The 21272-nt window shown below is 44.6% G+C and overlaps 1 protein-coding gene across 7 annotated transcripts in view; it reads right to left on the reverse strand.

Annotated features, from left to right (window-relative positions):
- Positions 1 to 21272, reverse strand: part of ASTN2 (astrotactin 2) — an 831863-nt gene that overhangs the window by 207168 nt on the left and 603423 nt on the right. The window lies entirely within an intron of this gene.

A 21272-nucleotide genomic window follows, 5' to 3' on the forward strand; every position in this document is an offset into this window, starting at 1 on the left:
TGTTCTTTAGGTGCAGGGCTCAAGGCAAGCCAAAGATCTATTACCTTGCTTTCATGGAAGCAAAGTTTGCTAAGCTGAGCCACTCAAAATTGTTTTTTTGGTAGTGGTGTTTTTTTTACCTTCTGTTGTGAAAGCTGCCAAAGGATGGGAAAGAAGATAATAAAGTGATGTTAAGCTAGTTTGTCTTGTGCTTTTCACCTGGAGAAAGCCCCATGTTCTGATTATGAAATGTATCTGATTTTCAAAGATTGTGTAATTGAGAGGAAATTGATCCAATTAAAAGAGCATCACAAATGACTCCATAGTTATTAGAGCCACTTTATCTGTGGTAGCACCTGGCAGCAGGAGATCTGTCTTTGCTGTCAGTGGGGGACTTGCTGAGGCAGGAACAGTGGCTGAAGACTTTGACATGGTTTGCAGCAGAGAAATGAATATAATATCGTAGGCTGGGTTGAGGTAAACGAGACCAGGAATCCTCTAGCTGCCGATGCTTTTGGAAGGGAGTGCTATCACTACTGGCATTTAGCATTTAGGTCTACCCCCATCTCTGAGCTGCATTCATGCCTTGGCCCTCAAGTACAGCAGGTATCTGCTGGCTCACATGGAAATAATTGTGGTCTACGTGTTTTTGTTTCTTTGACGTGAATATTTTAGGCTGTGCTTAGTACCGTCAATTTTCAATTATCTACCATGTTGACTAAATTGTAGGGTATAGCCCCAAGAAACTAATTTGCTCAATTACAACAGTTTTGTTTTTTAAGCAGCAGTACCCTTATTCGAATAGTCTTACGTGCAAGTCTCATGTAAAATACATCAATCAGAGAGCAGCTGCTCTGGTTGAAGCAGGTTTGTGGCCTGGAGAACAGGCTTTACCCCCTCAGCTAACCTCCTGTGTACCATTGCAAGACTTGTGAATCTACAGATCACTTGCTGAAAACCAATGAGCTACAACATTGCTTATCTTCCAGTTCCATCTTATTAGCCATGTGGCCATGGGCAAGTCATTTAACTCTTCCTCTTCTGAAAAATGGTGAAAACAATCCCTGCCTCCCGGAAGGGCGTAGGATGTGAGATCACAGCTATGAAAATACCCTGTCCAGTCTTGGCATACTCAATAAGTGATGGCTATTATTATCTTCTTCCATTGAGTTGTGCCAGAGAGTGGCATGAGGCTGTCCAACCATTCCAAACAATACCTTCCCTCTTTCCTATTTTACAGGTTCCTATTGGGCAACTAAAACCTTTCTCAGACATTCCCTCCCCTCGCCTCAAGTCTCCGAATAATCTGGTCATCTGTTTCTTTTTACTACCTATCACTGTACCTCGTTCATATTTCTATTACTGTATAAATAACTATGTTTATGTTGCAATTATTTGCCCATATGTTGTATCTGAGCTTTATTGAGGGCTAACTTCAGTCTCTAGCTACAAGCATATAACTTGGTGCCTAATATAGAGTATGTCCTCAGTTTTCAATTGGCTGTGATTGACTTGACTTGATGGTGATGATGGGCCCTCCAGTAACCTGAGTCTTCCTAACATAGCCCCCTTACGTTGGATAAGAAGGTATCCTCAGGCAAGCCCTTTAATAAGGTATAGAAAGAACTAAAGGCAAACAAGTGACTTACAGCTTGGTTAAGTCCCCACTTTCCTTCATCATTCTGAGTAATTATATACAACACAAGGTTTTGGAGCAATGATTCATTGAATAGTTATTGAGTACCTACTGTGGGCCAGGCACAATGCCAAGTGTTCAGAAAAGAATAATTTAATGATAAATGATAGTAAGGTGTCTACTCTCTCATAAATTATTTCAGTCTTTCCTGTGTGAGGTATTTGAAATCCAGTGTCCCATTGCCCTGAACTTCCTCAAAGCCCAGATGTAGACAGAGTCAGTGAGGGGCAATCCCAGTGTACGCTATAGCCTGAGATAGTCCACAGAGGGGCAGTCCATTATTGCAATCAGTAAGATAAACTTGGCTTGAGTCTTACAGTGTTCCTGTGGGGAAGGCAAGTAACGCTTAAGTAGCTGTACTTTTAATCTACTACTAATTAATGGCCTCTTAAAAGTAAAGTGTTACCCAGCTCTGTAGGAGGGAAATGGAAGGCAGAGCCTAGTGCGAAACTCATGGCTCTACCTCGCACCTGAGTAGGCTGCTGATTTGCACTCAGGACGTGTAGCCCCCTCAAGGGATCTCAAAACAGATTATAGACATGAAACAGCCGATGCCTGGATGAATTTTACAAGCAGAGCAGTGGTGAGGTAGGAGGCTGTTTAGCAAAATACACACTTATACTCCAGACCTACGGCTATAGCTCGTCAATACCATTAATATTCATGGTACCCTGGCTAAGTCTGAAGTTAGCGAAGCACCTCCAGGACTGGCAGTGTATTCTAGTAGGAAAGTCACTGGACTTTCGGGGTCTGAATCACAGCTCTGCCTCTGAACTCGCTGTGTGGCCTCAGGTGATCACAATACCTCTGCATCAGTTTCCCCGTCTATAAAATAAGGAGGTTGGATTGGATCATCACTAAAATCCCTTCTGGCTCTATGACCTTCTGGCTCTATGATTTTAATTAATTTTTTAACCAACTAGAATTGTGGTTGAGTTGTCCCCAATGTTTTTGCATAATTCTTGCTATAATTCTATTGTGTTTACATTAGAGTAGTAGAACCTGCACTTGGTTGTCAGCTCCACCTTGGTCCAACTGCTTACTCTACCCCAACTATTGTGACCTTGGGTCACTTACTAACTATTGTCGCTCTGTTGAGCTATAGTTTTCTCATCTGGTAAAAGGAAATGATAGTTTATGTTTTAAAAGGCTGTTGTGCAAGTTAAAAGATATTAATGGGATAGTATATGTAAAAGCTAATTCAGAAAATGTGACTTCCATTGTAGGGTGCAAAGGCTTCCTTCCCCTCGTGGTGAACTGGTGCAGATCTTTCAAGTGAACACTGGGGGAGATTCTAGACCCGTATCGGTGATGCAGCAGCTCAGCTTCTTAATTTAAAAGCCTCTTGGAGGAAGAGTGGGATTGCTGGAGTGGCAGAAGCAAAACTCATTCACCTCAATGTATCCCACTAGGAAAGCTGCATAAAACCTAAAGGCTAATTATTTGATTAAAGTAGTTAGGATGGCATCTTGACTCTTTGTGAGAGGTTAAATGGAGTCAAGAAAACTATATATACACACACATACATTATATATATATTTGACACAGAAACATGCTTGTTCCTGTGGATGGCTAGCATAAGAGGATTTTTTTTCTTTCAGATCAACATTCATTAAAATAATTACAAAAATTAAAAGAAGCCATGAATCTCACTATTAGGTGGAGGTAATATAACATATGGTAGTTAAAACTTGGGCTTTGTAAGCATGGAGGCCTGAGTTCAGTCCTGGTTTCCCCACTTAACTAGCTCTCTGACCACTGTCATTTAGCCTCTCAGCCTCAGTTTCCTCATTAGTAGTAAAAATATATTATTTAATACATTATTCTGAAGAAAGGATGGATGTAAAACACTTAGCAGGCTTCCAGACATTTCATACACCTTCAGTAGTGGTAAATATTTTAAAATTGTAGTAAATTAAATGTATTTGAAGGTTGCCCTCATTTTTGTGATAGAAGGATTATATGAAACTGGTGAGGAAAAAGTCTGTTTCCCCAAAAGGAAAATTATTTAGTAACTCACTGAAATCCTGATTGAAAACATGAAGAGTTTGTATGAGTGTCTTTCCGATACAAATAAAACCAGGATTTTCTTTTGCTGATTTACTCAGTTTACCTAGTTATAACGATAATGCCATTGTATATTTTCACAGAATCTTAAGATCTGAGCTTCCATTCATTTATTCATTCATTCATTAAACACATGTAAGACATCTCCTATTTATTGTTATTAGCAATAATTATATGAGTACTGATTGCAAAGATAAATCAGTCATGAATCCTGCAGTCAGGTAGCTTGTGGTCTGGCTGGAGAGATGAGGTATATAAAAAATACAAATATACTGAAGAATAAGACAAATGGTACAAGGTAGAAATGGAGTGCCAAATGTTTGAGAAAAGACTGTTTCTAGTTGAGAGGATCTGTTTGCTGAAGGGCCTTGTGGGTAGAGGGAATATGATGAACAAAGGTGCAACATTACAGGGAAGAGCGAGAAGTTGGTACCAGCACCAAGTTCAAACCACACACGAGTGAGGGGGCAGTAAAGAAATTCAAAGGTCTAAAGTGATCCATTTGTCCACGACCCTTCCTTGAAGTAATGCAAGTGGTTCTCTTTTTCCTGCCCTAAGCCGTATCACTTACTGCTATGAGTAACCGTGGCTCAATGAGGTTTCATTTTTATGGAGGTGGTAGGATATGGATCAGAGTCTCCTTGGAGACCTGAGGGGGCACCGAGGTGGAGGAAGACAGTGTAGATTGAAAATGCACCCCCTCCGCATATTCTAATATATCTCCTTACTGGGAATCCCTGATGACATTGTCTCAGAAATAAATTTTCTGCCTTTTTAAAATTCTGAAATAATATCAAATTGCTCTCCCTCAAAAGCCTAAGCCAAATGAGTCTTGCAGTCTCAATATAACTTTGTAATAGAGTCTTACTCCGTTTTTGATGTTTGATGCCCACAGCTTTCAAAACCCACCACTCCCCTTGATCTGCCCCACGTCTGGACATGCTGATAAGAAAGATCGAGTACCTCCACCGTTGGTGCCAGTGGGAAGGTCAAACCACACAAGCCCTAGCCCATGCATGGGAACCCTCACCCCAACCCTACCTTCAAACCACCGTAAAAAACAAGCCTGTCTCCTTTTCTTGCTCGCTCAAGCCATTTCTGGACCTGCTTGGGAACCCACACTGCTTTCCCCAGAAAGCCTCATTATGTGAGTTATAAACCTTTTCATACCCACTTGGTATGTGCATAGGGTCATCAGTCTCAACATCTGAACCAAGTTTTGGGTCAGACCCCCTCTTCTCTGTGGGATGACCACAGCAATTGGCACAACAAGCAGAGTGATTATGCAATGACCACCATCACTGGGGGGTCTTTCTTCTCTTGCTTTGGTTTGCTAACTGGCTCTTTTGCTGGCCAGCTTGTTTTCTGAGTCACTGCCTGCTGGCAAACTTGTGCTTTGAGTTGCACTTCTTGTGCTGTATTTGCTGAGCCCTACCAAGCCTTGGTTGTAGATTTAACTGAATTAAGTTGGAAGTTTTGATATTTGGCATTTAGGGACATGAGTAAAGTGGCCCTGGATCATGTGTCTTGGTCCAGACCCATCTGTGTGTCTCAGATTGAATCATATGTCTAGATTCCAGCATAAGCTGTGACTAACACGAGTAAGCTCAGAGGAATGACTCTTGCTCTGTGACTATTGGTTGTTCCTCTCAACCAGGCATCGCCCCCATTCTGTAGAGTGCTCAGGCGAAATACTGGTATGTTGTGCAATATGTGGGTCTGTTGGTGGTTGCTCATGTGCAGGAGGAGCAGTCACCGTGTGGAATGCTGTGATCCACACTCTAAAAGCAGACAGCTCACTAGGATTCTACAAAATGCCTTTGCTGTTGCTATGTCACTGATCTTCAGGGTTATAGGGAAAAGCATCCATGGTTCCCCCATGGCATAGCCAAGGGGTTCAAATTCGATTTAAGCCTCGGGTTCTTAAGCCCTATAAAGAAACCATTGCCACAAGGAAGACCCTAATCCTGATGATACAGATTTGCAACTCTCTGGAGGAGGAAACTTATAAATATGAGCAGGGTAGAGAGGACTCCCCCACCACCCACCAAACTATATACAGCAATCACCAAAGGAAAGAAAACATGCATACAGGAGAAGGAAACAAATCCTGAAACAAAGGTCTACAACTTGACCCAACTAGAAGTCCAAAATTTACTAATAGAATTTATACAGAAAACCAAATAAATAAAATGTTGCTAATTAGCTTTTGCACCTCTACAACCTGGGTTCTGAATTAACTTTTAACATCTGCTGAAATGCACCAAACTTTCATGGCCTTAATCAATACTAGCGCTCAAATTAGAGTTACATGGGAATTCCCCTAAATTTAAACAGGGTACCTCCTATAATCCTAGAGGAGCTACTGAGGACATTTCAGGACTTGTAAGGAAGACAAATAGGTATGCCTCATCTTAATTATCAGAACTGTTGCCTTGCATAAATTCCCCATAGCCGTAGCACCCATTACCCTAATATAGCGCATACTGGGCATGGACGCTCTGATCCAATGAGTGATAAAACTGAATTAAGTTTTTGGCACTTATAATTGGATTGCCAAAATGGGACCACATGGATTTTCCCCTCTTCCGTTAGTTAAAATAATTAATATGGCACAGTTTAAACAGGGCCTCCGAGGTTTGAAACTTATAGAAGACCTATTTAGAAAAAGAGTGATTATCCCCACTGCTTCATCATTTAACAGCCCAATTTAGCCTATTAAACCTGGAAAGAATGAGTGGCGCCTCCCAATGGATTCCTGCAACCTTAATGCTGAGGCCCCACCCAGTAAAGCTCCCATACCCAATACTGAAATTACTAATTCCATCCAATCAACAACTGGAAAATACTTTGCAGTCATCAGTGTGGCTAATATGTTCAGTGCCTATTTCAACAGCCTCTCAGCCACAGTTTCCTTTCATCTTCAAAGGGACACAATACCCCTTTACCAGGCTGCCCATGAGGTACCTCAACAGCCGTGCCTTCACACACAATCTTGACAGACAAGATCTTAATGGCCAGTAATGACATCACACTGATCACATCCTCTTCCAAAGAGATTCATTTGAGACCCTTATTGAGGACACACAAACATTCAGCAAAGAACTCACAAAAAGAGATGGGTCATTGCCCTACACATTGTACGAGGTCCTGCCACCTTGGTTAAATTCCTGAAAGTTATTTAGCTGAGGACCATTCCATGCCTGACACTGTCAAAAAACAGCATCTACAATGTTAAAATAAGCCTAACTTCATTTAGGCCTTTTAGGTTCTGGAGACAACATAGTCCTCATTTACAAATTTTACTTAAAGCCCATTTACCCTGTTACACACAAATCGGCCCACCTTGACTGGGATCCAGTGCAACAAAAGGCTCTAGAATCTGCCGTAATTGCAATACAGCAGGCACTCAGATTAGTGCCCCCAGAGATTCCTTCACTGTAGAGGCTTCAGCAATCTCCTCTCACACCTCTTGGAGTCTCCGGACCATACATGATTGCCATAATTTGCCCACGGACTTCTGGTACTGTTTATCCCAGAAACAGAGCCTGTGACCCTCCATACCCAGCTGCCCATTATGCCTTGGGTCATGGAAGCAGCACCCTGAAAGCTCAGTACAGCCACTGGAGCCTCCTTGCTCCAGCAAAGAGCCAAACCCGGGCCCTCTGGCATATCCCATTTGTAGGAGGGGGTGTCCCCCCATCCTCAGTCCATTGTCAGATGCCATGGTGCTGAACAAGATCACCCCCTCCCTTTCCTAGACCCCTTGGCTATCTGGGGGAGTCCCTTTGGATCAAGTGAGTGAACAGCAAAGGGAGTTTATATACTTTATAGATGGCATCACCAACCATCATATGAGATGGAGTTTGCTGGAAAGCTGTTGCTTTTGAGTCCTTCACTGAAATGTTCCTGATAATGGGACAGGACCCAAGAGTCAGCACAACTCGCCAGCTTCAGGCAGTCCTCTTTGCACTGCATGCCCTGGCCAACAGCCCCATCTCCACATTTCCCTAGACTCTCGGGCCATCGCCAATGGTCTGCTCATCGGCTCTAGCCAAAGGCAGCAACAATTCCCTATCCAGGTTGCCTCTTTGGGGTAAAGAACTCTGGGAATCCCTTGTTTTGCAGATACCCAAAATATAAATCAAGGTCGTATATGTCTCTAAACAGAGTAAACCCACAATAAAAGTCCTCACTAAGACATTTCTTATCCCCTTCAGAGTTCCAGACAGTGATAGTGACCAAAGCACTGATTTCACCTCTCAAAATATACAATATTAGGCTCTTCTACAAGACATTTAGTGGAAATTGCATCTCCCTTACCACCCTCAGACTGCAGGCATCGTAGAGTGCCACAATGGGTTACTTAAACAAGTTCAAGTTCAAGTAAATGGCACACTTCAGTCATCAGTCAAAGATCCAGCATGAACTGTAATCAAGATTCTGACTCCATATTTGATGCTTGACTTCTGACAGCTTTCAAGGCCCACTACTCCCCCATCAACCCCTCACCTGGGCAAGCCTAGGTGCTCCCACCAAGTTCAAACAATGCAAGCCCCAGACAGCACATGGGAACCCACTCCACCCCCACTCCACACCCCTAGTCATTATATAAAAGACAAGCCAGTCTCTTTTCCTTGCTCTCTCTAGCCATTTTTGGACCTGCTTGGGAGCTTCCTCTGCTCTCCCCAGAGAGCCTCATTATATGAGCGATAAATCTTTTTATATCCTGTTGGTGTGTGTGTGAAATCAACAGTTTCATCATCTGAACCAAATATCAGCTGGAAGTCCATCCCACTACTTCAGAGTGACAACATATATTTAGAGTTAAGCATTGAAAACAACTTCATAATATGATGAATAAAAATTTTCATGAGTTTAATTTCTGAGCAACTGCATGGATAAAACCACGTGTTTTTGCAAAATGATATTTAAACTTAAAAAAAAAAAACTCTAAATCTCTCAGGCTCAAGGATTTGAGACTTGTTAGACAAATTTAATGATTCTGTAAAAGTGTTAGAAATAAAGTGAAATTAAAAATATATGGCTCAAAGGATGGAGAGGGAGCCGGCATGTATATTACCTCACTGATCCATGACTCAGAGGAGAATAAAACTTGCACTGACTGATATGTTGGGAGAAATGTATGATACACGTAGAAATGGGCTCATATACCCTGGATCCCTTCCATAAAGGCTAGTTAATTGTTAGCTAATTAAAGTTGCAAATGATGAAGCCAAAATCCTAAAAGTATATATTCTTCCCTTCTGCTCTGTGCCTACGGCCACGCATATCTGTTTTTCTCCTCAATGAAATAGGGATGTTAACTCCAGCCTACTTAATATGTACTAGGACTATTTGGAACGCCCCGTAACATTTTACACAAGTAAAACCTGGCCCAAAATGAGCAGCAGGGGCAGCCTCTCTGAATGAAATAAAGCCTCTCTAAATAAAACGCCAGAAACAATACTGGGTGTGGCTGAGGAAAACCAGCTCCCTAAGGAAACAAGTCACAAAAGAGAAACTTTATTTTTATGCCAGAAGATATTGTCTTCTCCTATGATTTCAATTACCTACGACTAGGTCCCAAACCTGCATTTTTTAGATCTTACCTTCTTTTGATCACCATACTGGGTAAATATCCCATTATATTGCCAAGTGGTGTGCGAATTGTGGGCTGGCATATTGGATGGAGATGTCCCTTCGAAATCTTAGACTTAGCATATTTAAAACTGAGCTCAGCTCTCCAATACCTGCTGTTCTTCTTTTGTTCTACTTGAGGAATGCCAGCATAGACTCATGCACTTACGCCAGAAACATGTGCACCATCTCTAATCATCTCCCTCACCTTTCACCTCCCACCTCTCACCATTCAATCACAAAGTTCTCATCATACTAGCAGCTTATTATTTTTCACACCACTTTATTCTTTTCTTCATCCTCCCAACTACTAAAATTTGCACTCCTATTATTTTTCTCCTGAAACACTGCTGCAACTTCCTAACTCGCCTTCCTGACTCTGATCTAGCATCCCACATACACTTCCTCCCCTCCCAAGTTAAGCCCTAGCCCACGCCAGCCAGAGTCATATTTTAAAATGCAAAGCTAATAACAATACTCAAAACCTTTAAATGGCCTTAAATTGCTCTTAGTAAAAGGACAAATTCTTTACAGGGTCTACATATCTAGTGGGATTTTGTTCCTGCCTGTTTGTCTTTCTAGGTTTATATCATCACTGCTTCCATCCCTCCCTAGGCCTTTTCTGTACATGCTTTTCTGCTACCTGAAACATTCTCCCTCTCCCTACCCACCTATGTCACCTAAATCTTACCTCCTCCAGGTCTTCTGGGTGCCCCTCCTGACCCACCACATACTGTGTTTCCTCCTTGGAGCACTGACACATTGCACTGTGATTTCCTCGTTACCTATGCCTCTCCAAGACCAGACTGAGGTCTGGGAAGGCAGAGTGACTGAATTTACTGCCACATCTGCAGCTTCTAGCACAGTACCCACAACACAGTAGGCACTAAAATTGCTGCTGGATAAAACCAGGGCAGGGGGTCAGCTTAGCTCATCTGTTGATATATATGAACACTTTGGGTCACATTTAGCATCAGCTGGTTATGCCACCTCCTGCCCCTCCCACTGCCTCCTTGAATCACGTAGCTGCAACAGAAAACAGTGTGTGGACGAAAGGGGGGAGGAGTGGTTCCTTCAGATTCGCTTTTCCTTAGAGAATCTTCTCAACTACAAAATAATTAAAAGTTGTGTTCCCTTCTGGAAACTCAACCAGAACTTCATCTTGGTGCAAAGTCATCATTGGAAGGGAAGGTTTAAAAACATTCCTTGAATTTTATGGTATGTAAACTATATCTCAGAAAGGCTGTTATAAACAAAAGAGATCCCTTTGGTCTCTTGAATTGCGACTCAACACACTTTCTCGGATGGGGAAGGAGAAGAGGGAGCTAGTTTGAGCCCTACTCCTGTTACTAATTTATAGTCCCCTTTGAGCAAATTGCTTATTCTCCCTGGAACTTCATTTCACCATCTATATTAATAGATTTATTAAATTAAGGGTATTTCCGGTAGTAAATTTCAATGATTCTGGTTCACCAGACCTCATGGACTTCTTGGGCCAAGATCTCCAAAAGGAGCCTTCCATCTCCCTGGGCACCTGTGGAATGAGAGGGAGCAGAAGTATGGACACTGAGGACTCTAAAGAGGAATCCCTGGGGTCCAGGGCTGGCATCTCAGATGAAGACAACCAAGGCCAGCTCCAACCCAATGGGTCAATGGTCCGTGCCACCTCTAAAGCCTGGCTCAGAGCCTGCACCCTGACCCAGAGCCAAGGTGTTGCTAGGAAACAAGGATCTGGAGCAAGAGGGCCGACATCACGCAGGCTGGAATCATGCTGGTGTGTCTGCCTCTCTTCTCATTCTTCCCAACCAAGTACTTCTCATTGTTGCAGGGGGAAGAGAAATGCCTCTCAGAGAGGACACTCTTGCTGGAGTGGCCACTGTGGTTAAGTAATAGCAAAAAGATGGAAGAAGGAGAAGGCAAGAGAGAATACCTTTTACCAGCTGTGTGCCCTTGGATTGTATATCTTATCCCCCTTAGGTTTCAGTTTCCTAGGCATAAAGCTATCAGCCTTAGAGGGTTGTTGTGAGGATTAAATGAGGTCGTGTATGTGAAGTGCCCAGCGCACCTGCTGGCAGGTAGTGGTTCTCACTATAGAGCATCTGTTGTTCCAGGGAGGCAGTAGGGCATGTGGACTTTGGAGTCAGATGGTCCTGGGATAGAATCCTCTGCCTGTCACCAGCCATGTGACCTTGAGCAGATGAGTTTTCTCATTTGGAGGATGGGCATTACAATCTGGACCTCACCGGGTTGTTATGAAGACAATTGGGGTCATGCAATTAATCGCCCATAGTGGGAACTCAATACAAGTCAGTCGTGGTTGCCGGCTCCTCTGTCACTCCCTCCCCAACACACACACACACCCCCCTACACATTCTTCTTGGCCACTATAAGCTTGGTATTTGGCAAACCTGCTCCCCTGTGCCCCACTGCTGGGCTTCGGGCTGTGCTTTCTGATAACTGCCTTCTCTTCCCACCTCCAGGTTCAGGCAGGGCTCAAATTCACAAGCTGGTGGGTCAGCCAGGGAAAAACAGCCATGGTTTTAGAAGATCTGGCAATAAGAGGGCTTAAATCTTAGGTTGCTGTACTCAGGACTGGAAAGAGCTACATCATTATGCTTTTTGTTTTGGAAAATGAATAGTAATAATGATCAGCACTGACTTGATTATATCTCACAATAATAAATGATAATAATAATGGTTAGCATATCCTGAGCATTTCTTATATGCCAGGTGCAGTGATCACTTTTGACACATTGTTTCATTTACTTCTCATAACAATATTGTGAGGCAAGCATTACTATGCCCATTTTAAAGATAAAGAAATTGAGGCTCAGATAACCAAAATGCCTTGCCCTCAGTCACACATCTGGCAAGTGGGACAAATGACTCACACACCACAGCTTGATTTGTGTGTTGTTATTTGCTGAGAAGTACACCTTTGGTAAGGAGCAGGCAACAATGACTGATTTGTGCTGAGTTCCAAATATGGGCCAATTAATCCCATGATCTCATAGCAGCTTCATAACAACCCTGCAAGGTCCAGATGTATTTCTAACAACTCCCCTGGTACCTCCCAAACCAGCCCCTTGTTTGCACTTAATTTTAGGCATCTGGAGATCCAGCCTCTCTTATTGGTTAGAGTTCTCAGCTGTGGACAAAGGCAGTGGCAGTTTCTCTAACTACTTGGAAGACCGAGACACAAAGACGTTCAAAGTTCTAACAAAGAAGCAATGGCATCCCTCAGGAGTACCTGAGGGGATTCAGGCACTATTGTTCCCAACTGGTCTGAGAGGACTCAGTTTCCACACACCCAGCTTTGCATCTTGTTCCCTGGAATCCCTCTCTATTTCTCCAGTTGGCAAACGCCCACTCACCCTCCGGGGCTCTGCTTAGACATCTGCTCCTCCAAGGAAATTCCCAACTTATCCCAGGTGGTTAGGGGCCCGTCTCCCAGCCTTGCCTCCTCCACTCTCGACCCTCCACACACGCGCGCGCGCGCGTCTTACGCTCTGCTACATCACAGCACTTATCAAAAAGGTCATAATTGTCTGTTCACTTGTTACCCTTTCCCATTTGACTGTGAGCTCCTGGAGAGCAGGGAGTGTGTCTCACTCCCCCGGCATCCTCGGCACCTGATACAGGGCCTGGCCTATATCAGGGGCTTGGAGCACGGTTGTGGGATGGTGGAGGGGGGAGAAGGGACAAAGGAAGACATGAGAGACAGAGGGGGAGGGAAAGTGCCCTGGTGGTGTGGTAGCTGTGAGTGAGGCTGCTCTCAGTTTGATAGGTTCAACCTGCTGATAATGACCTGGGAAGGCAAAAGCTTCCATCTCTGTCTCTGTGTTTCTTCCACACCATTTTGTTCTCACTAAGGGGCTGAAGGCAGAGAGAGAACAAACGCCCCATATTCATCTCCAGGGAAATTCCACACTCTTAGTGCAAGACTGTGAGAGAGAAGGGTCCTATCTAATGATCCTGCTCCCTCAGTCTCTGCCTTCCTGGGAGTGGGATTGTGATGGGGGAACAAGTGTGGTTTAGCCCCAGGCTGAATGGGATCAGGGTAACTAGTTTACAACAGTGTCATTCTCTTATTGCTTCCTCTAAGCAGAAGAACAATGGGGACAGCCTCCAGTGCTTTGGGTAATGATGAATTTGTGTGTGTTTGTGTGTGTGTGTGTGTGTGCACGTGGGCACGTGCATGCTAGCATGTACCTTGAAATAAGAAAATGGGCAGGCGGCCAACCAATGGCTCTGCCATCTATGATTATGCTGGAGGGCATTGGCAAAAACGAGTCTTTGAATTTGCTCTAAGTTTTCAGGAGAGGGAAGACCAAAACATGCTTCCAGCTGGTTATTAAATTTCCCTATTTGCAACTGCAGGTTCGAATTGATGGCATAAGCTGATCTCAACTTTCCCATCTGCAGAATGGGAATAGTTAGCCTAGATGGGAATGGAAAACACCTTACAGTTGAGTCACTATTTTTATTCTCACACCCATGACAAACATTGCTAAACGATCGCTGCATTCTTTCCCACTGAGTGTGGTCCTCAGAATCTCTTTCAACGCAGTATTCCAGGCAGTCGCTACCATGTGATTGTAAACTAGCGCATACGGAGAAACTCGGGCCTGGCTAGGTGATCGCAAAAGGCCTCTTCCAGCTCTGACATTTTAGGGTTTGGCTTTACCTTATAACGCTGCCCCTAAGTTAAGATAGAGAAGCAAGTTGTGCAGAGAGGTACTGGTGAATAAAGAGAGTATTTCTACTCCTGCCCAAGCTGAGGGCCTAACTCTAGGTCTTTCCTCAGTTCTTTCCACTGTGGATATGAGAAACAGCACAGGAGCACAAATGGTTCCCCTGGGTCTGATGCCAACATCTGAAGAGTTTCCTGAGGCTGCTGTGGTCTAGCTGGACGAACACAGCTTTCATGATTAGAGCAGCCTGGGGTCAGATCCCTGTTCTGCCACGTTCCCTGGTGTGAACTCCCACAAGTCATCTCACCCTCCAGAGCCTTAGTTTCCTCAAGCATGAAGCGCAGGTAACAACATAACAATGCCTACTTTACAGGCTTGTTGTGAGGAGGAAATTGGATGAAATAATGTACATGAAAGTGCTTTGTGAGACGCACAGCGCTGAGCACATGCGAAGGATTGTTATTCTTGGTATGCACCAATAGGAAAAAGACTAGGGTGTTCCATTCCAGATGGACTCAATCTAAACCAGGGAACAAATGCTTTTTTTGGTAATTTCATCTGGTGGAAACGGCAGTCTCATGGGCCTATTTGTGTTTAATGAACCACATCCTGTAGCATCTTTTTGCATGATTCTGAGAAATAAGTTGGCTCTCTCCTTTAGCGTGCTGCAGGCTAGAAAGTGTCCAGCTTATACTTAACCTCCTCTGCCTCCCTGCTCTCTCTAAGAAAAAACACAACCCCAGAGCTAGACCAATCCTACATATAACTGCACAGAAGCCAAGGTGTGAGGGAAGGAGAAAGGAGTATCAGCCACCTCCCACAACGATGCTGGGACCCTAGCATAGACGAATGTGACCAGGCTGAGATCTTCGACCCATATTACAGTTAAGGAGTGTGAGGCTCAATGTGACCAAAAGGCGGAGAGCCTGGGGGCAGATGGGGCTGAAGAGGTTCCCTTGGGACACATTAGATCTGAGAGGGCCCTGAGGCCATCGGGAGGAGTTTAGAAATTACCCTCCAGGCAGTGACAAGGCACTCAGGAGTTTTAACCCAAGGGGTGGCATGACGCGATCTCCATTTCAGAAACATCCCAAGATGGCTAATTTTATGTGTCAACTTGACTGGGCTACAGACTGTCCAGATATTTGGTCAAACACTATTCTGGATGTGTCTGTGAAGGTGTCAGTGAAGGTGTTTTAGATGAGACAATCAGGATCCTGAGTAAAGCAGATTGTCCTCCCTAATCTGGATGGGCCTTATCTAATCAGTTGAAGACCTGAATAGAACAAAAAGGCTGACTCTCCAGCAAGTAAGAGGGAACACCTCCTGCCTGACTGCTTGAGCTGGTCGTTGGACTTTTCCTGACTTCAGACTTGAACTGAAACATCAGTTCTTCTTGGGTCTCGAGCTTGCCAGCTGTGGAACCGGAACTTACACCATTGGCTCTCCTGGATCTCCAGTTTGTTAAGCATATTTTGGCTTTGAACTTTTCAGCCTCCATAATCACATGAGCCAATAAATATATATAAAATCTCCAAAAAGACAGAACCAACAGTATGTAGATGTAGATATCTTTCATATACACATGAATATTATATATATAAAGAGATTTTTGTCTATCCATCCATCCATCCATCCTCTTGGTTCTGTCTCTCTGGAGAACCATGAATGCTCCGTGTCCTCAGGGCTATGTAGTTTGGATTGATGGGGGACAAGAGTACATGCAGGAAGACCAGGTAGGATATCAGTGCTGGAGTCCAGAGAAGCCATGATGGTGGCTTGGGACAGGGCAGCATTAGTGAGATGGAAAAAAGTGGGCAAATTCCAGAGCTACTTGAGAATTAAAATTGGGAAGACTTGGGATGGTTTGGAAATGGGAGCGTAAGGGAGAGGGAGATGTTGAGAAGGAATTCTAGGTTTCTGGCTCTGCCTCTAAGCAGGTATGGGCACTTTTCACTAAAAGACTGGAAAAGGACTGGGTTATGTGGGCTGATTTGGGACAGGCAGGGGAGCCAGGATGATAGCAAATATCAGAGGAAAGCCTGGAGGTGGAGGTATAAAGTAGGAGTCATCAAGGTAGGGATGGTAACAGGGAGCATGGCCGAGGTTCCCCACAGAGAGAATGGCAGTCCAGGAAGAGGGGCCTATAGGACAGGGTCCTGTGGAATCACATTGACTAGTCTGGCAGAGGAGGATGTGCCTGCAACAGAGACAGAGAAGGAACAGGCAGGAAGGGAAGTGGGTAACCAGGAAGATCTGGTACCACAGAAGCAATCATAGAAAGTGCCCCAAGCAGGATGTGGTGAACTCTGTCAAATGCTAATGAAAGGGCAAGGAGTGGGAACTGAAAACTGCCCCGAGATGATGAAGTCACCAGGGAAGTAAACTGGTACCCATGCGGTTCTCAGCTCTGGGATGACTCCTTCATGTCTGGTTGCCATCTTTGAAGCAAGTTCCCCGAGGAAACTGGAAGCCTGGGAGAGTTCTCCAGCTCACATCAGCCCCATGGCCACACCTGTCCTCACAAAAGGAGGTGACATTTGACTATCTTTTCCTTCTCCTCCCCCTACCTCAACCCTTGGGCTGCCTTTCAAACAGCCAAAACACCTTTAAAAAGTAGTCTAGGGATATTTCAGCTGACATTCAAAAGTGCATTGTAATTCAAATGGAAATGCAGAAATTCATTCCCTCGGACAGTCTTGGGAAAATATAATAGAGATAAAACATCTTTTAAAGGTGGCAACAGGCATTTATCTGCAGGGACATCTCTATACCATGGACTCTCCCAATCTAAACTCAAGAGCAGTGCAACCTTCACATGGAGAATGTCTTTTCACAGGGTCACCGAGTCTCTAAACTTGGAAAAGCCATATTAATTGCATATATTTTCTCTTGTGCATGTTCTTTGTCTCTCTATTTCTCTTTGTGGATTTCAGTTTGCCTTTGTCTCTATCTCTTTGTTTTTCTGTCTCCTCCTCCCTCAGCTGATCTCTCTGTTTTTCTCTGTCTCTGTCTGTGTATCTGCCTGTCTGTCTGTCTCTCTCTCTCACACACCCACACAGACACACAGACTGAATAATTCCTTCACATATACACACCTTCTCCTTCCAGAGTCACTTTCTTCACGAAAAAAAAGGCAGCTGAAAATTCAGGCAACCTATCAGACTGGTAATTTCTACATCATCATTATCCTCCCAGAGTAGAGAATGACAAGGAATGACAAAAGTGCAGGGTCACAGAGCCCTTTGGACACCTCGCTTGTCCAGTTCCCTCCCTCCACTGGCCCCATCCTGCTCAACTCACCAAGGCTCCTCCCCACCTCAGGCCAATCTACCCCTGTCCTTGGTCCTGAGTCAACCGACAAGGGATGGGAGTAAATCAGCAGCCATTTCTTCCCCCATTCCCATACACACACGTGTGGACCTACACACACATACACACACACACACGCACCCATCTGGGAACATGATTGCCTGAGTGGATGTGGCAGCCATGGGTGGAGGGAATGGTCTGGATCAAGATAATAAGTGCCCAGCTCAGTGCTAGATGGGTCCATCACTGATCTATCTATTCTCTCCTTGCATCTACAATATGACCTTGCATTTTGCATATTGGGAAACTGATTTTGCAGATTTGCCCTAGATCACACAGCTGGTAAGCGGTAGAGATGGGATTTGAACCAGGGTCCATCTGACTGCAAAAGCTGTGCTTTACCTCCAAATAAGGAAGTCTTTATTCAAAGTAGCCAAAGGAAGGGTAAATTTATACAGTCTTAATTTTGATATAAAACTCATGTATCAAGCTCACAGCTAGGGAGAGAAGGTGAATTTCAAGTCAAGGAGTGAAATGGAGCCCCAAAGGGGAGAAAGGCAGCTTTTTAAAATACAGGACTATCAAGAACACAGCAGCTAGTAGTGAAAGTATTAAGCTGGGGCAAGAGACTCAAAACTTCACATGGTGCTCAGATCATGGCCTGCGGCAGAGGTGATGGTTAAAGTAAACTGATAGAGTGAGCAGCTTCCAAGCTAATCATGCCTGAGATAACTTCGGCTACTCTAGATGCCTCCTAAGGCCCAGCTCTTCCTGGCTTCCATCAGGTACCATCTAATTGACCTGTCCAGTGCTCTAGTCCTCTCTAGGCTGGAGGAATCCCCAGAAAACCCTACCTCCCTGCCAGGATCTTTCTAGTCCTTCTTGGCATGCCCAGTGCCCCTCTGGGATCAGTGTCAGCAGCTGGGTCTGCTGTTCTAGGTTTCATTTTGCCCTATTAGAGGGAAAACAATACATACAGTACCCTATGTACATAGGGTATTGACCACCACCCCCCCTTTCCACATCTAGAGCAGACATTGCTAACTGATCAGAGCTTTCTTTCCCAATGATCCCAGTGACCTCCATCCAGTGGTCTAGACAAGCCACTCCTCAATTCATCAGAATTGGCACTTGAAATGAAAGCTGTGAGCTGTCACATGATAATGACTGGGTTCCCTACCATGGGCCAGCCCCCTCTGTCTTTCCAGATGTCTATCAGTGGATTAAAAAAAAAAAGACTATGACAAAAATGATGAAATACTGGATGGCTAAGACAGGCTGGTAATGCACAATGTGGGGACAGTGCCCACGTCTTGTCTACTGGGGAGCCCCAGCACCTGGCACAAGGTCTGTAGAGAAGAAGCACTTGGGAAATATCAGTGAAGCAGAGAATTAATGAATGACGAATGAGACTTTTTCCCCCTGTGGAATGCACACTCAGAAGCACTTAGGGGAATGAGGGTAAAATAGACCTCTCTTGGGAGGCGTTTTAATCAGGTACATTCACCCCAACTCCCTTGGCTTTCCAATGATTTCCAGTGGCTTCCCTGGATTACACTAGTAGCCAGAGCCCCCATCATTAGTAAACCTGGAAAGGCTGGGACATTTGTTTCTAATGTCTGGGGACACCGGATCTGGGCTCAGGTTGGAATTCAAACACCATCGCGTTCACTAACTAACTCTGTGACCCTGACAAGCCCCTTATCTTCTCTTAGCTTCAGGTTTCCCTTCTCATAGATGAAGGGTGAGTACCCTCGCCTTCTTTGCCTCAAGGGGTAGGTGGGACGACCAAAGGAAGGCCGTCTGTGAACTGTAAAGTGCTGTGCAAATGTCCCTGGTTGTTATCCATGCCCTATTTGGTCTCTTCTTCTGACCCCCTCTTCCAGCCTTGGCCATTCCAATCAAGAAGCAGCCACTGCCTGGGGCTAAACATAGATTTCAAAGAACCCTGGAACCCCTCCAGCACCACTCTTGCTGGGTGGAAAGGATATTTGCAGGGACTGTCCTTTTCCAGTGACAGAGGTGCTTCACAGGGAGAAATGAGGGCTGAGGTCACACATTAGCAAGAGCCACGGCCAAGACTAGAATCTTCAGCTGACACCCATGATTTTTGCTTTATTTTAAGCTACTGTTTCTCATGTACTTACTAAATGCCAGGCATTTTACCTATATTGTCCCATTTCATTCTCCCAAAGTTAGGCAAGGAAGTTAATCTACCCATCACTTAACACACGAAGAAACAAAAACTTAGAAGTTACTTTGCTCCAGGTTGCCTGGCAGGGATGTAAGAAGAGGCATCCAGACTTGAAATCCTGTCTGTCCCCCTTCGACACTGCTCTATCCATCCTCTTCCCACAAGCTCTGCCCCCAGAGCGATCAGCCTCCAAACCCAGATTCATCCTGACCTGGTTCCCAGTGGACCCTGGTTTAGCCCATGTCAGTGACACATAGTTGGTGGCTGAGGAAAGAAGGGTCGCCAACCATCTGAGTCCAGGGTTCTTTCAGATCTTCAGGGAAAAATTCCCAGCTTCTCATTCACCTACTCCCAAGCATCACTCTCAATTTAAAAAATAAAACCACAGTGTTGGATGTACCATCTAGGTGGTCACAGCAGAAGGAGATAGAGAGCAAGAAACACACTCAGAGTGGTAAGTTGGCCTCAGTGTACCCCTATGCTCTTCTTGGGAGTGAGCATAGAGGACGGAAGAAAGAAAAGTCTTTGCACTAGAAGCCCGGAGAGAAAAACTACCACACTAAGTTCACCCAGCAAGTTTGTGGCAAACTTGAACACTCTTTGAGTCTTGAATGGGGGCCCTCAGCCGCTGTTTCAGCAATCTTTCTGTCACCTCTCCCCATCTTACTTGCAACAGATTCCATGCACTGACTGTATAAGGAATGGGGTTTTCTGGAGGGAAAAAGTCCAAGGCCTGGGAGCAGCCAAGGATGGAGATGGGGTGGGATTTAGCATCAGAGTTGTGTCCCAGGCCCCAAATGCGGGACGAGGCAAATGAGTTTAGTGGCCAGAGGGAGCGCAGGTTTTTATAAACATAACCTAATTGTATTACTTTAAAGTCCTCAAGCTTATTGCCCTGCTTAATGATGTGTCACATTATTTATGGGGTAGCACATCGAGACTTCTATTGATTTAACGCACTTCCTTAAAGACCGTCATTGTCACAGCCATAAAACAGAGCTATTCCCAGACAACTCAATTATGTCCCCTGTGCCTATAAACCACCCCGTGCCCCACACAGTTGCAGACAGGAGGCAGGGACAGATGAGACCACGATGCGGGGTGCAAGGCATGGAAACAAAAGGGAAGGGTTCTGGAGACGGCAAAGGTGTCTGGAAATGGTCCAGGTGGACAGAGGCTTCATCCGGTCAAGGATGAGGGGCAGCACAGGAAATGCTAGACAGGGGTTGTGGAGCACCTCACTCCATCTTGGCTCTGCCTGAAGAGCTGTGTGACTCTGAGCAAGCTTCCTCTCCTCTCTGGGCCTTAATTTTCCCAACTGCAAAACTGGAGTGCTGAGGCCAATGAGACCTGTAAGTCCCATCCAGCTCCACACTCTGTGGTTTTATGAATCGTGGTTGATTTGGTTCTTAGAGATACGGTGGCTGAGCCATATGAAAGAGGTACATGCACGCTTTTAACGTTGCTTGTCATCCTTTCCATCAATGGAAAGTGTTTTTAAATTAATTGATAATAATAGTAACAATGGTAACAGGAATTAAGCCTTGCCCTGCTACTTATTCGCTGTGTGTCTATGGGCACTTGATTTGGCATATCTGAGACTCATTTTATCATCTGTGAGATGGGGATATGAGTACATGGACCTATTAAAATACATAATACGTGTGTGCAATATTTCTTTCCCCAAATT

This window comes from Diceros bicornis, chromosome 28 (assembly GCF_020826845.1).
Source record: "Diceros bicornis minor isolate mBicDic1 chromosome 28, mDicBic1.mat.cur, whole genome shotgun sequence".
Lineage (NCBI taxonomy): Eukaryota > Metazoa > Chordata > Mammalia > Perissodactyla > Rhinocerotidae > Diceros > Diceros bicornis.